At 51.6% G+C, this 15,307-nt stretch overlaps 1 non-coding gene across 1 annotated transcript; it reads left to right on the forward strand.

Moving 5' to 3' along the window:
* The first annotated feature begins 3,970 nt into the window (after nucleotides 1-3,970).
* Nucleotides 3,971-4,052, forward strand: TRNAS-CGA (transfer RNA serine (anticodon CGA)). Its single transcript has one exon. It is a non-coding gene; the product is annotated as a tRNA-Ser (tRNA).
* Nucleotides 4,053-15,307: the final 11,255 nt, after the last annotated feature.

The following is a 15,307-nucleotide window of genomic DNA, read 5'->3' on the forward strand; positions in this document are numbered from 1 at the left end:
ACCACTTTTATCTAACCCAACAAATCCAGGAGCAGACCCAGCTCAGGATCTCCAACCGGACCTACACAAACTCCCTGGCACAGCGTCCAGTTAACACCCCTCCCTTGGCCTGGCCAGACACCCACAGATACATGGCCGCACACAGCCCTTAGCTGGTTTGGCTCACTCCAAGCTGTCTGTATGCCTCCATCGTGGGCTGAGCTCAGGAGGCCATGTGGGTTACGTGACCTACAGCTATGATGGCATCAGGCACCTCCCACCCGTCTGCCCATTCACTCAGTGCATCCCAGAGAGCAGAGTCATCATGTCCTTGAGTGACACTCCCTCCTAGCCAATCAGCTTTGTGCAGAGGAGCATGGGGGAGGAGGCAAAGGGTGGTCGGTGCTCAGCAAGAAGAGGGCCAATTCCTCACCCCAAGAGAGTCGGCTGGAGAACATGGGGAGCAATCCCACTACCTCTCCCATGCAAAGCCAGCACTTTTCCAGTTGAGCTAACGCCACCGCCCTGAAGCCTGTCTAACCTTCCAAATTTTCTCATGCATCTAAACGGGAAATGCGCTTACACGTGCACAGAGAGAGCGGGAGAGAGAGAGAGCCCTAATGCTCCCCCCATAAAAGAAAAGGAAAGGATTTCACAATGGCCACGAAACATTTTTCACACTTCTTGCAACAGTTGATGAACTTTCACATGCTTTTCACATCTTTAACCATACGCTGGCGGAAGGCTTTGAGGAGCTTCCCAGGGGCTGCCTCGTTCAGTTGGCCAGATCCTGGCGCTAAAGAGGTCAAGATTGTGGATTCGATCCCCTGGCTAGCTGCAGGCCTGGGACGGAAGGCGTTTGATCTTCTGCCTGACTGCTATGGACAGGGAGGCCAAAACAGGAGGAAAAGGAGGCGGGTGGGCTGATCACATGAGACAGAATAAAGATGCACAGCAGCGCATGGGGAATACGGCCACTGAGCCCACAACCTCTCACAGGCAAAGCAACCGCTCTTCCATGTGAGCTAATTCCCCACCTTTGGCTGTGTGGCTAGGTACCAGCCAGAAAAGGAAGGGCTCCGGGATCTCAAACTCCAAACCTTCCTTGTTGTAATCCCATGAGATATTCTTACCAGACTACGCCAGAGAGAGGGAGCTAGATGACGGTGTCATCTCCACTGGTTCCAACTGAATCCCAAACACCACCTGGGGACACCCCCGTGCCAACGGAACGCCATCGCCGGCTGCGGAGAGCTGGGGGACGGACGAATTCTCTCCTGGACCGAGCACTGTCTCCGGGTTGGGGCGCGGGGGGAGGAGGGACGTCTGTTGGCTCCGCTAGGCTGCGCAGGGGTCTGGATTTCACCCTTGAATGATGTCGTTCTGTCGACCTCATTTTCTAGTGTAGCCAGGCCTAAGTAAGACACCTCCACCCCCAGCCTCTCTTTTCCCTTCCGTATCGCTTTTTCTTTCTCCTATCCCTCTCCTTCTGCTTCTGTTCAATCAACATTTGACTCAGCCGGCCAAGACTGCATGTTTTGCAACACTGCTGTAAGCCTGTGAAAAGAACGACAGCTAAATGCCATGCCCCAAGCAGCCTGAGCTGAAACAAGTTTCCCAGGTCTCGGCGTCGCTGGAAGGCCTTGTGCAAGGCTTGTGTTTCTCTGGCAGTGAAGCTGCAAGAGGTCAACACCAGAGCCAGAAGCTGCATCTTCTATCTTTGCTGTTCCTTTCTTTCCCCATTTGGGTGTGTGTTTGCCTTATCTTGCCACCTAGGAAATGGGATTGGACTTTTACAAGAAACACCACAACAATGACAGCTCCAGCCCATCTCAGCTAACCTCTTCTATTTCCCCAGAAGGACAGCTCTTACCATCTTAAATACCATCTAAGAGACTGTCACATAAGGAACTTTCCTGCTAAAAACTCTCCCAGCTAAAGAGAAAGGGCACAAGGGACGCCGTAAAAAGAAAAGTCTTATTGAATATTTTACATTTCTATTGCTTTAGCTCTTTCTCTTTTTTCCTCTGTATTTTAATAAAACACTAACAAGGATTTTAGAGGGGTGTTTGCCTTGGGACTAAGCAGGCTGAAGTTTCTAAATACCAAACTGCAAGCCTTGTTTCACCTGTTTAATGTTGGACAGTGACAGGGTCACGTTAACACCTTTGTCTCTCTTTGAGCCCCTTGATTCTCTTTAAATTACCACCAAAGTTCCCACCCCCTGTGTGAGTGGCATGGGGGACTGAGCGTCTTTTCTCCTTTCTCCCCTCTAGGATGTCAGAAGCACCATAGACAGGTGCCTGGCTCCTTCCCCCTCACACCTCATTATTCTGGCCACAGGCTGAGACAAAACAACTATTCCAGGGCACAACTGCAAAGTGGGGAAGGTGACTCGTGGGGTCGGAATCTCCTTTGGTTTTATTACAAACCTGGGGTTCCTGCATTTCCTACAAAACTAAAGCGGTTTTCTTAATCGCTTCTCTGCTAAGGCTGCGTCTACACTCCCCCTTGTGTCGGTAGAACGTATGTGGCTCAGGGGTGTGAATAAGCCACCCCCCGAGTGACACAAGTTACACGGACCAAAGCGCCGGTGTGGACAGTGCTATGGTGCTGGGAGAGCTTCTCCTGCCAACCTGGCTACGGCTGCTCGTTGAGGGTGGAGAACTCCCTCCCGTCGGCTTCCAGCGGCTCCACTCGAGACTGCCACTGTAAACTCCCCAGTGCAGCCACAGCCTTAGGGCAGGGACGATGCCCCGGGACTCCGGGGACACAGTCCAGGCCTGTCACCTCCAGGGCACTGGGGTTCTCTTCTGATGACCATTCAGAGACTGGTAAGGAATGAACCTGTCATGAGGGAGTGGATCTTGGTCCAGATTCAGGTGGTCAGATGTCCACAGAATGAAGACCAGCAGGAACATTGTAATCTATTGGTCACTGAAGCATGGAGGCCAAGGAGTGAATTGCCCGCGGGGACTGAACTCCCGTCCTGTCCCCAGAGCTGGTCTCAGTCAATCAGGACTGAAGCACATTGACAGGACACTCGGGGAAGCTTGGCCAGCCATTGCTGGGGCTGTAGCTATTCTGTGGCTGGATACACAGAGATTCATTCTCCAGACCCCTCAATTCAGCATTTTCAGTGGCAACAAATTCATAGTAAAATATGATAATGATTATTTGGGGAAAAAACCTGTTTCTTTCTTGTTGTGAAAAAGGAAAGTTCCAGCAGCTGGAGGACACGTCTCCTGACCTGGAAATCAGACCTGGTTATTGGTGCCAACAAACCAGTGCTCTGAAGGAGACTCTGAGGAAAATCAAAGGTACCGAGAAGGGAGCTAGGTGGGGAAACTGAGGCACGTGTCTGGGACTTTCGGAAGTGACCTCTGACCCATTAGTTGCAATAGATGCAAACATAAAACTGAAACAAATCAGAGTGAACCAATAAACCATAATTCCTGACTCAGGGGAAAGGGCTGGGAGATTTTCCAAGGCAACAACAACAAACGGTTCATAATCTGTAGTTATTTGAATATGGTTCATTTTTCCACTAACAAGTTTCTCTGAAGTAATGAGAAATCCAGGGTCCAGGTGAAGGGAGCTGTGTCCCATTCTCCAATCTGACAGTCCGGTCATGGCTTAGTCCTGTTTATAAATAGAGAAAAGAGACAATAAAAACTGTTGAATACAGCAAGACAGTCAGTACATTGGTGGATAGAGCAGGGAACTGGGGCTCAGAGTGGACTCTAACCCCCTGCGTGACCTTGGTCAGGTCAGTTAACCTCTCCATGTCCCTATCTTTAAACAATTACAGGCCCCACAGGAGGGGGTTGGTTTGATGTTTAACCACATGGCTAAGCAACGAGAACCCCAAATCCCCCTGCGCTTTGGGAACCAGGTTTCCTGTTTGAATTCTGTGTTTCTGATGACTTCAGGCCTGGGCACTGTGATTATTTACCAGTTTCTCGGGCCTTAGGGGGTCACGTCACTCACAGCTGTGAGGGCCGAGCGGTTAAGGTGTTGGACTCGAAATCCGACCGGGTTTCCCTGCGCAGGTTCAAATCCTGCTCACAGCGAGGCCTGTGTTTTAGCCACACTTGCTCACCAGGGCAATACATCTCCACCGGCCCTGAGACGCTCTCCATACACTCCCCACCCCAGGTAAACCCTGTTCTGCTCCTTTCATGGGGATGCCTGGGATGGTGCCTCACGCTGTGTCCCTGCGGTCTCAGGCCTCTGCCCCTCACCCAGCGCCCCCCGGCTCAGCCCCACCCCTGGGTGCTGCTCCTCTCCAGAGCGTGGAAGGAGCTGAGCACGGGCAGCCCGTATAAAAGGCCACGGGAGGCTGAGCCTCCCCCAAAAGGCCGTCCATGCGGGGGGGAAACGCTGGGGATGTGGGGCGGGTCTCCCCGCCGGAGGCCCGTGGGCCCGTGGTCATCTTTCGAGTGCTGGAAGCGAAGCTCCAGAGAAGTGGGGGCCCCGCCTGCACCCCGCTCCCCTCTGCCTCTTAGCCCGATGCCCTGCTCTTGCTCTGCCTCTTCCCATCCCCCCTCCGCCTCCTCCCCCAAAACCTGCACCCCAACCCCCCTCGGCCTTTTCCCCCGCGGCCCCGTCTTCTCGTGCCTCTTCCTGTCCTGCTCCACCTCCTTCCCCAAGGACCCCCCTGCCCCCCGCTCACCAGAGACAGAGAAAAGGGACGGGTGCCTGGCCCCATGGCCCCCCGGTAGCCCCCCTTCGGGGAAAGGGGCAGAGAGGAGCAAGCAGGGGGTGAGTGGAGTCCTGGGGGAAGAGGCGGAGAGGAGCGAGGGGCAGGTAGGGGGACCTCGGGGGCCAGAGGAGTGAACAGTGGGGGGGCGGGGCCTCGGGGGAAGAGGATGACCGGGGGCGGGGCCGCTGTGGCAGGGCCATGCTCTAGGCCCCGGTGGCCCCCCAACTTCTCGGGGTCATCTGAAACCCAGGATGAAGGTGACACAGGGCCTGGTTCCTCTTTGGGCTAAGATTCCATAACACCTCTCCCTTCCTGGCAGTGTGAAGGGGCTGCACAGGGGCATAAAGCCCTCCAGACACGGCCGGAGACAGGGAAAGGGCTGTCAATGCGGAAGAGAATCAGGCCCAGAGTTAGACAAGGGGTGCAGAGAATATTCTGGATTCTGGTTATTGCACTTTGCCCTTGCTCGAAATGCTTCCTGTATTTTCTCCATTTCACTCCCTGACTCTCGATCTCTGCCCCTTTCCCCGTTTCGTCCCCAGAATTAGCACGTTCAGCCAGTTAATCGCAGCAATCCCGCCATAAGACAGCAGCCTGAAATCTCAGCTCTCCCCCGCCCCTCGCACGAGACCTGCTGCCAGCTGAACTGGAGAAAGAATGGGGAACGTCTCTGGCAGAGGGTGTGAAACAGACACCCGGAAAAGGTGAGTTTTCACAGGGATTTCCTCAAAGTAGGAGAAACTTGGGGTCCCAGTTAGTGCCCAGAAAACCCTTCAGGGATCAAACAAACCAGAGGCCCAGCTCAGCCCGATCTGGACTCCACGTGGGAGTGAGCAGGGGGCTGCTGAGACACACACAGACTGCTGGGCACGCACGGACTGTGGCTGGGGAGGGGGTTGCCAGACCTCCCTCGGGTGACCAGACAGCAAGTGTGAAAAATTGGGATGGGGGTGGGAGGTAATTGGAGCCTATATAAGAAAAAGACCCAAAAATCGGGACTGTCCCTCTAAAATCGGGACACCTGGCCACTCTAGACCTCCCCCACAGACTGCCACTGAGGGAGGCAGCCACGCCCGTGGGAGCACAAAATGCCGAGAGACCAGGCCGGGGAGGTCATATGGTTTATTGGACCCGCTTCTGTTGAGGAGAGAGACCAGGGCCTGAGGACAAGCTTTGTGGAGCTCAAAGGCTGGTCTCTCCCCAGCAGAAGTTGGAGAATGAAAGAGATCCCCTCCCCGCCTTGTCTCTCTAATCTCCTGGCACCGACCTTGCAAACAGAGAACTCTGAGGCAGTTCAGTGCTTCCGACCGAGCCCCAGAAGCCCGTATGTAACACGGACGTTGCACTCATTCAAACAGTGCCTAGCGCAGCTGGGGAACGGGCTTCAAGCTGCTGCCAGCCACAGCCCCTTCTGTGCCCCAAACCGGGGGCGACTGCGCCTACCGGCCAGACCCCTCTGTTCCAGAACGGAGGTGCCCTTTGGTCTCTCAGCCCGGCGCTCTCACACAACCACAGCAGCTCCAGTCACCAGGTCCCCTCTTGGCGCAGTGGGAGGGGGCAGCAGGACAGAGCAGGCAGGCCACCGAGGGGGAACTGTACTCCGGGAAGCCGTGACTCTGTCAAGGATTTAGGTGTCATACTGGGCAAGCCACTCAACATCCGCTCCCGGTGCGATGCTGTGGGGAACAGGGCCAAAGCCATCGGTGATGACGGGGTGATTTTCTTGGTTTTTCAATGGTTTGCGTGCCGTGTGTGGGACTCAGTTTCCCTGGGTGCTGTTTGTTTAACGAGGTGGCACTGGTGGGAGAGGTAGTTTGTTGTTACAGAGGACCAGCGGTGATCTCTCCTGTCAGTTGGGCCCTCAGGCAAAGGCCTGGAGAATGGATACCCCAGCGACTGGTGAGCAGGAGGCCCAGCTTTGAAGTCACAGCCAGGTCGGGCCAGTAGTAGGACAATGGGCTGAGGACAGAAGACCCGGTGACTGCTTCCAGCCAGGGGGAAAGAAAAGAGGGAGGAGAGGAGAGGCTGAGATAGAGGAGACCCAGGCAGCCTGTTTACCTGGGACAGAAGACAAAGGACACAGGCTTGTGGGAAGGTGATATCGGACGCTTAGCTGGAAAGAGGGGGCTTCTGGACTGGGGAGAGAAAACAGCCAGAGCCCACACGGGAGCAGGAGAGACCTAGATGGACTGTGCAGAGGGAGATTAGGCCTGAGGCCCTGAGAGTTTCCTGTGCTGTGTTCAGATGCTGAATAAACCCCTCTTTTTACGCTGGCTGAGAGTCACAGCAGTCTCGAGATCGGGGTTGCGTTCTTCCCTCTGGGAGTAGACACTGCAGACAGGCATGCTCAAGGCTCAGAGAAGAGGGGTTGCAGGAGGCGGAAGGGCCTACGGCTTAACCCTTGAGAGAGTGGATCTCCGAGAAGGGCTGTCACACTGAAGGGGGTTCCTCCCAAGGACTGTATGAGGCTGAGAGAGAGCACAAGTCCTGTGAGTCTGTGACGCCATCCATGGATAGATAAAGAGAGGATGGAAAGGGAGGTGATTCAGCAGTGGGGAGACTGACACTGGAATACTACATCCCGTTCTGGTGTCCACATTTCAAAAATAACGTTTCAAAAAACTGGAGAGGATGCAGAAAAGAGCCATATTTCAGGGCTGGAGAAGACTTATAAGGAGGGATTGAAAAACTCAGTCTGTTTAGTTTTTAAAAAGATGGAGAGGTGAGCTGATGGCAGCATACAAGTGCCTTCGCTGAGAGAAAACACCAAGTATTTAAAGGGCTCTTTAGTCTTGCAAAGAAAGGCAGAACAAGAACCAATGGCTGGAAGCAGAAATCAGAAAAATTCTCCTTAGAACAAGGCAGAGATTTGTAAAGGGAGGGCGACTCATCACTGGAACAAACTGGCAAGAGAAGTGATGGATTCTCCATCTCTTGATGTCTTCCAGTGAAGACTAGATGCCTTTCGGGAAGGTGCTTCAGTGCAGAAGCAGCTCTTGTGACACACGGGAGGGCTGGGAGATGCAGGGCGTCATCTTAGATGCTCCAATGGTCCCTTCTGGCCTTAAGTCGACTAATTTATGAAAAACTGGTGGTTTATTGTATAACCGGCTCCATCCCCCGACTCACCAGTCATTGAGTGCGGAGATCCAGGGGCAACAACTCCAAGCTCCACAGAGGCTGGGCAGGGGCAGGACATCAGCTGGGAGGGGAGGGGTGGGGGGCAGTGACATCACAAAGGCCTTTTGCAGGACCTCAGCCCATTGGGCAAAGGTGGTGGGGAGGGGGTGACCTCACAGAGAGACCCCGACATCAGCGGGGCAGGGCTGAGGTGCAGGGCCAGGGCAGTTGCTGAGACCCCCCCGGCTTTGCTGCTGCACGTCTCCTTCTCCCGGTCTCCCCTCGAGGACGGGGAGAGAATTAGGATTCACGTCGTAGCATGAGGAGGAGCCTCTGTGGAGTTTTCTCCTTTTCCACCACTGATTGTGCCAGGAAACGAACTTTCCTTTGATAAGGTAAGAGGCTCAGAGAGGTTTGGAACCTGTTGGGTCTGATCCACCTGCTGCAGGCAGAATTCTCGGCATAGAAAACACTGGCTTAAGGGGGCAGAATTTGATTTCCTACCTAGTGCTTTGATGCTTGGAATCACTGGGGACACTGGGTTTTATCCTTTTTGGTTTCCCTTTTCCTCTTTCCTCCTTCCTTTCTCCTCTTCTCTTGCTTCTTTTTTCCCTGCTTCCCTCCCTCTACCAAGGAGGGGTGTGTGTGAAGTGTGGGCGAGGGAGGGGGGGTTGCTCTCATTGTGGGGGTCCTCAAAAAAGGGGGGTCTCGATCTGAGAGTGATCCCCTCTGATGGTGACCTGGGCCGTCCTGTGGGACATCTGGTGAGACCTCTCAGCCTCCCACCCCTCAGCATCTCCATGCTGATTGGCCAAGCAGGGGGCTATCGACAGCAAGGAGACTCAGGTCCTTTTGGTCTCTTTTCAAATCAAGCAAATAAGTCACAACCAATCCAATGTATGGGATTAATTTTACTGCTTCTCTCCGTTAATTGTCTCTTAGCAGGTCATGATTTCCTCTCATGTTCTCGGTCTTGTAAAATACCTGCTGAATAATTCCTATGAACAACTGTTGGTCTGTAGCTCACCTGAGAGCACTTTATTCTGATCCATCAGTGTATGAAATTCAAGATGTGACAGAGAGGTTGAGAGTCAGGAACAGTGTTTCCTCTCATGTTTGATGTCCGTGTGCGGAGTGAATTTTGTTGCGTGCACCAGGATGGAGGGGAGGTGGGACACATCACAAAATTCAATCTGTACATGGACAGGGTATGGCAATGCTGCTGCCGGCTCCAGGTCCCAGCGCAGGACCAGGGTGGCTAAAGATGGAACTGCACGTCCGCACAGCTTACAGGGATCTTTGTGGAGGGGATTTTAACTCTGAACTCCCACATCCTGGTCGAGTACTTTAAATGCCGCAAGGGAGCCAGCAGCACCATGACCTCTTCCTCCTCTGCTGGATTATTTTGCACAGAATGACCTGAGCACCTAACTCCAGTTGAGGGGCTCCCAAGCAGACAAAGGTACCTCTCTCCAAGCCAGACCTCGTAACCTGAGATCCAAGGAGGGGTGGGTCTTAGGACACACCCCTCCCATCGGCCTTTCCCGTTGGTTAGCGTTGGTGTGGAGGTGCCTCGCACGCTGGGTTTTGTACTTTCAGGCACCTCCTTCTTCCCATTGATTGTACAGGGAGCCTGGGCGTCTAACTTGGGCTTTCTGGATTCTAGTGACTTTTAGCTGCCTAAAAGTTTGGTGCTGTGAGGGTCCTTTGTAGATCCAGGTCGTAGTTCTTTTACGCTGTAGCTGGAGTGGGTGAGTTTCACCCCAGCTTCCAGGAGCTGCAGCACTGCCTAGGGTCTCGCTCCAGGTCAGCAAGCTCCAGTCTGTGCCCAGGAGGGGACCGTTCAACTCTTGCTCCAGGCTGAGGCTGAGGAGGAAATCTAGAGGCAGCTCCTCTCCCCAGAAGGAGTCATGGCTGCTGCCAAGCCAACGGAGAGTCTGCAGGACGAAGCTCATTGTCCCGTCTCTATGGAGTTATTTAAATCCTGCTGTGCGCAGACTGCAGACAATTTCTGCTGAGCCCGCAGCAACCAAAGCTCAATGGCCTGTCGAACTGGGCCCACCTGTGAGACAGGCCAGGGAACATGTCGTGTGAGGAGCGTGCTGGGGCTTCGGTTAGAACTAGGGAGCTGGGTGCCTTGTCTGAGGCAGGTGTGAGCGTGCCCAGGAGCAGATTTTTAGGCCCCTGGAAGATTTCAACCTCAGAAATTTAGGTGTGGAGGGGCTTTAGGTCGTAGCTGTATGGGGGTTTGAGGATTGGCGGCATCTAAGTGTCAGATTTAGGTATCTAAAGTGAAAGTAGCAGCCAAGCCCACCTCTGTATTTTTGTGGAGCTAGCCCCTGGTGCCTAACCTGTTTTGAACAACCCACTAGGCCCCCATCTGCATCGTCAGGTGCCTGATCCCAGACCTACATTATTTTAAACAGATGCTTTTGAAAAACGTACCAAAAGTCTAACAGGCTCTAAAAATCAGCTTAATACATTCTGGGCCTACAAGCACTAAAATACCTTAATCAAAACAGTGTATGGAGACATTAGATGGAGCTGTATGGAAGAGCTGTGATTGTGCTATAAAGAGGTACGAGGGGCCATGGCCTTCTGGGGTTCACATGGGCCCTTCTCCCTGACCTCCACGTGTGTATGATCAAACAAAAGAGGTGCCTGTATACTTTGGGAGATCCAATGTACCTCATTTCAGTGCTGTGTTCTGTTGGTAGTGTCACTGGGGGGTAGAGGGTTCTTCTTGCCATGGGGATTGTCAGCAGTGAGGTGGGAGTGGCCTATGAGTTTAATGAGGGTAAGTGAAAATGCAGTGTTGGATAGTATGTGCATGAGAGTGAAGAGCTGTATGAAGAGCTGTATAAAGAGCTGAAGAGGCTAAAAAATGCAGTAGAAGTGGTGTTCATTCTGTGAAGCAGGTGAAGTGTCTGAGTATAGGGCAGGTAGGTAACTTGTCGTCAGTACAGTGCAAAGGCCAGGAAATGATGAGTATACTTAGCTTTTTTCATTGGTACGTCTGAGAGAGAAACATCTTCCTTCCAATTATGCAAATGGGAAAGTGAAGGCCAGAGAGATAAAATGATTTGGCCAAAGTCACCTGCAGAAAGCCAGTGGCAAAACCAGGAATAAAGCCTAGAATTTCTCAGTCCCAGTCTACTGTTTTCTCCACAAGGCCACAATGTTGCCTTCTGATGCCTAACTGCCCTGTCCTCCCCAATACACTTTGTTGTAATTGAATAGGGATAATGGCCATGTTTGGGCATATTTGTAGTACACAGTTTTTAACAGGGCTGGTGAGAGAAATGTCAGACATGGTCTGTATCCCAATAACCTACCTGATACTTTGAGGACATGGTGGTTACAGTAACTTTAATCATGTGAAAGGAGACTGGTGTGTGTCTCTCTTTCTCTATCCCCCACAATCCCTTGCAACATGTAGCCCCTCCCACCACTATTTCCAGCTTACCCTCCCCTTCCCATCCCATTAAGCCTATTACCATTTGAGAAGCCAGGTGTGCATAAAAATATTTGAAGAATCTGTGAACTTTATGAAATGCTGTTTCTTGGGGGAAGCTGTATTTTGTGAATCCTGTGCTCAATAACCCCACATTGGGCTTACCAATGGTATTCCACACTCCCATAATGCACTGAACATTTCAAAACAATCTGGACAAGCATGCATATATTAAAGCACATAAAATAATTATCCTTTACACGGAAAGATCTGTAGCAGAGCTGGCATGCCCTATAATATTTATTAAATCAGTCATCAGCAATTTCTGTGCTATACCCAGATCCTCAGCACAGGCTAATGCTACAAGGGGAACTTTTTAGGAAGGACAAAGGGAGAATGGAAAGAATAGGCAGTATAGATGACACAGCATGAAACAATAGCTCTGAGAGGAGTAAATTACTCCATTCATCTCAATGGGTGTTATCTTGCTCCTCACTGGTGTTGGAAAATCCATGATATGTATTCCTGCTCTCAACTCCTTACCCCACTCTTCAGCAGTGTGTTCTTGGTGCATACTCCTAATATGCCTCTGAGCACCACACCAAAAGATGTAGGGATTCCCCAGACCCGGCTCATATGGTGGGCAGAGTGAGGGGCTCTGATCCCTGCAGAGGGGCACTACCCCAACCCTTACCCCCAGATCATAGCTCACATGAAAGGGAACATGGAGAGAGGCTTATGGCAGGTCTACACTTGAAACGCTGCAGAGATGCAGCTGTGCAGCTAGAGTGCTTATTGAAGATGCTACCTACACTGATGGGAAGGCTTCTCCTATTGGCATAGTTAATCTGCCTGCCTGAGAGGTGGTAGCTATATCAGTGGGAAAAGCTCTCCCATCACTGCAACGCTGTGCACACACGGAGTTAGGTCAGTATAACTGCATTGCTCAAGAATGTGGATTTTTCATACCCCTGAGCAACATAGTTATACTGATTTGACTTCCTAGTATAGACCTGGCTGCAGACATCCACAGGAGGGACTTACCCCCCTCACTTCTTGTCTTACATGGGGTGTGGCAGGGAGAGGGGTTCAAACACCACCTAGAGGTGCAGGGCCCCCCACATCCCAGTAAACTTATGGGAGGCAGAGGGAAAAGCTCATAGGCACCAGAGGGTTAAGGGCCTCCAGATCCTGACACATGCATAGAGGAGAGGGGGCTCACACTCCCTCAGAAGGGCACTCTGCCACCAACCAACAAAAAAGGTGTTTTAATACAGACAATTGGAAAGTGCCACACCTAGGAACAAGGGGTGTGGGCCATACCAACAAAATAGAGAGAGGCTGTATCCTGGAAAGCAGTGACTGGATTCTAAAAGGGATTTAGGGCTCACAGTGTGAAAACAACTCAGCTCCCAGAGTGATGCTGTGGATAAAAGGGCTCATGTGATCCTCATCTGTACAAACAGGAGAGAAGTGAGCAGGGCAGGCAGGTGATTTTATCTCTGAATATGGTGTTGGTGGGACCAGTATTGGAGTCCTGTATGTAGTCCTGGTGTCTCCATTTTAAAAAGGATGTTTAAAAACCGGAGAAAATGCAAAAGAGAGCCACAGAAATGTTTCAATACCTGGAGAAAATGACTGACAGTGAGAGACTTAAAGAGCTCAACCTATTTAGTTTACTAAAAGAAGATTGAGAGGTGATTTAATCAGTATACAAGTCCCTTTACAGGGAGAAAACTGCAGGTCCTAAAGGGCTCTTTAACCAAGGAACCATTACAATCAGGAGCTGCTTCAGAGCTCCAGGGGTAGATGGGCTCCATGGGAGAAGGAGCACTCTGCTGGCATCTGCTGGTGAGCTGGGAAAATGACTGAATGGGTCAGGCCTCATTTGCATTTCAGTTCTGTGACAGTTTTGGACATTTCTGTAAACATTCAGTAAAGTTTTAGTTTTGGGGGTAATAATATGTTGTTATCCCTGTTGGGTAAAGAAAGGACAAGAGACCTCCACCAACAGTTCATACGGCAAGGGGACACCCTGACCAATACATTAAACTGGCATGGTTGGGTATTGCAGCCTGGACAAATCTGAAGAGCAAGAAGAGGTTTTAAGCGTTGGGGGAGTGTATTCTTGCAATGCAATGCAATGCAATGCAATGCAATGCAATGCAATGCAATGCAATGCAATGCAATGCAATGTTCAGGGTTTTATCTGCCACTAGTCTTTTTTTGATGAGCTTTGAAAAAGGGTGATGAATGGGCAGTTTTTGCAAACAAGAGGCAGCAGATGGTGCAGAGGAGGGTAATGACACAGTAGTGACTTTTAAAGAAGCTGCATAATTTCTGGGAACTCCATGGAACCCAGCAATCAATAAAAGCTGTAATCACTGTGCTGGGGTAGGTGGTAGAGCCCTCCAGAGCAGACCAGGCAACATTTCCCTTAGGGGCTGGAGAGGGACCTGCCAGAACTCTAGACTCCACCAACTCCAGACTACAGTGAGTGGGGGTGCAGGAGAGCAGGGAAATCTGAGCATTTCAGGTCACTTCAGGTCATATTTACACTATAGGCCATAAATCAGAAAGCTGCAGATCTCTTCAGATATCTACTTAAAGGTTCCTGACTGTAACCAACAAGGCACTGTCAATGTCTGACTCACAGCCCAGAGAACCGGTCTGAGTGGTTTGCGGAAGAATTATAAAGAGGTGAGGAAAAGTTCATAAAAATAAATATTTCCTTTAAGACTCCACAGCTCCAAAATGCGTCACTCATAAGTATTTAGCATTATTACCATACCTGGAGCAGTCAATTAATTAACAACACGGAAATTCTGTTTTTAGAAACTTTTTCTACCCATGGACGCCCCCCTGTAGACTGCAAGTGCACAGAAAATAAACAGACCGAAACACAAACAGAGAAACAGGTGTGTCCTCTTTGCGACACTCAGGGAAGCCATTCCAAAGGTCACTTGCCATCTCGGTGTCCTGCCTCTGACACCACAATTCTTTGGTAACCCATCAAATAGTTTCACATTCCAAACTCGCAGTGGCGTTCTGCAGAAAGGCACCCTGGGAATGCCACCGGCATCCAGAATCTAAGCTCTTGGTCTGGCCCACTGTGGCACTGTACAGGGGCCGTTAAAATCTGTATCTGGCTGGGGAAGAATTTCGCCCATACAGACGCTGTGCAACACAACCACAGGCTCTGCATCACAGGGCCCCTTGGAAACCCCACCATAAGGGATGTGCTGGGAGTGCAGCTGGGTGCTAATGGGGCTGGGAGGGAATGTGCTGCGGGCAGAGGGTTTGGGTCCATATTGTTAGCACTGGGGCAATTGTCACAGTCCAGTCTCCCCTAGGTGGCCCACACTGGGCTCCTGTGCCTTAGGGTAGCTCCCCGGGCTACTTTAAATTACACGGGGGGATGTTCTGCTACCCTCCTCCCCCAGAGCGGCCTGGAATTCCAAGGGTGCAGAAGTGGTGTCAAGTGACCTTTGCCATCTGTCCCCCAGAGCTGTGAGTTCTGGGCTGCAAGTAAGTCCCAGAGGCCCAGCACAGTATCAAACCCTGTTTCTAGCCCTTGTGGTTGCAGAGATAACCTTAAAAATGAACTGAGTGTAATTGATACAGTGACACCTGCCTGAATGTGACAGCCTGAGACGATTCCACTAAGACCTGGGGACATCACCATTCCTCACAGCTGGGCGGGATCGCGATGCCACGGAATTCAGCATGTCTGTCACAGAATTCACAGCGTTGCTGGGGCAGGCGGCCGTGCTTTATCTTCTGTTAACAGGAGACAGGAATGGGGCGAGCCACTCCTCACCTACACAGCCCTGGCCTCAGTCTGAGAAGGAATCTTCCCAACATGCAATAGTCTGACCAACACTAGCAAACCCACCCTGGAGGCTTCAGGTCTAACCAACTATCACCCGCTGTCAGACCTCCTATCCGTGAGCGAGCTGAGAGGAGGGGAGCTAGCAAACGGCCCACCACAAGCTCATCTGGCTGAAGCTCACACTCTAGACACGGCTCGCTTGGAACTGAGGCCAGGC

This window comes from Lepidochelys kempii, chromosome 11, assembly GCF_965140285.1.
Source record: "Lepidochelys kempii isolate rLepKem1 chromosome 11, rLepKem1.hap1, whole genome shotgun sequence".
In the NCBI taxonomy this organism is placed as follows: Eukaryota; Metazoa; Chordata; order Testudines; family Cheloniidae; genus Lepidochelys; species Lepidochelys kempii.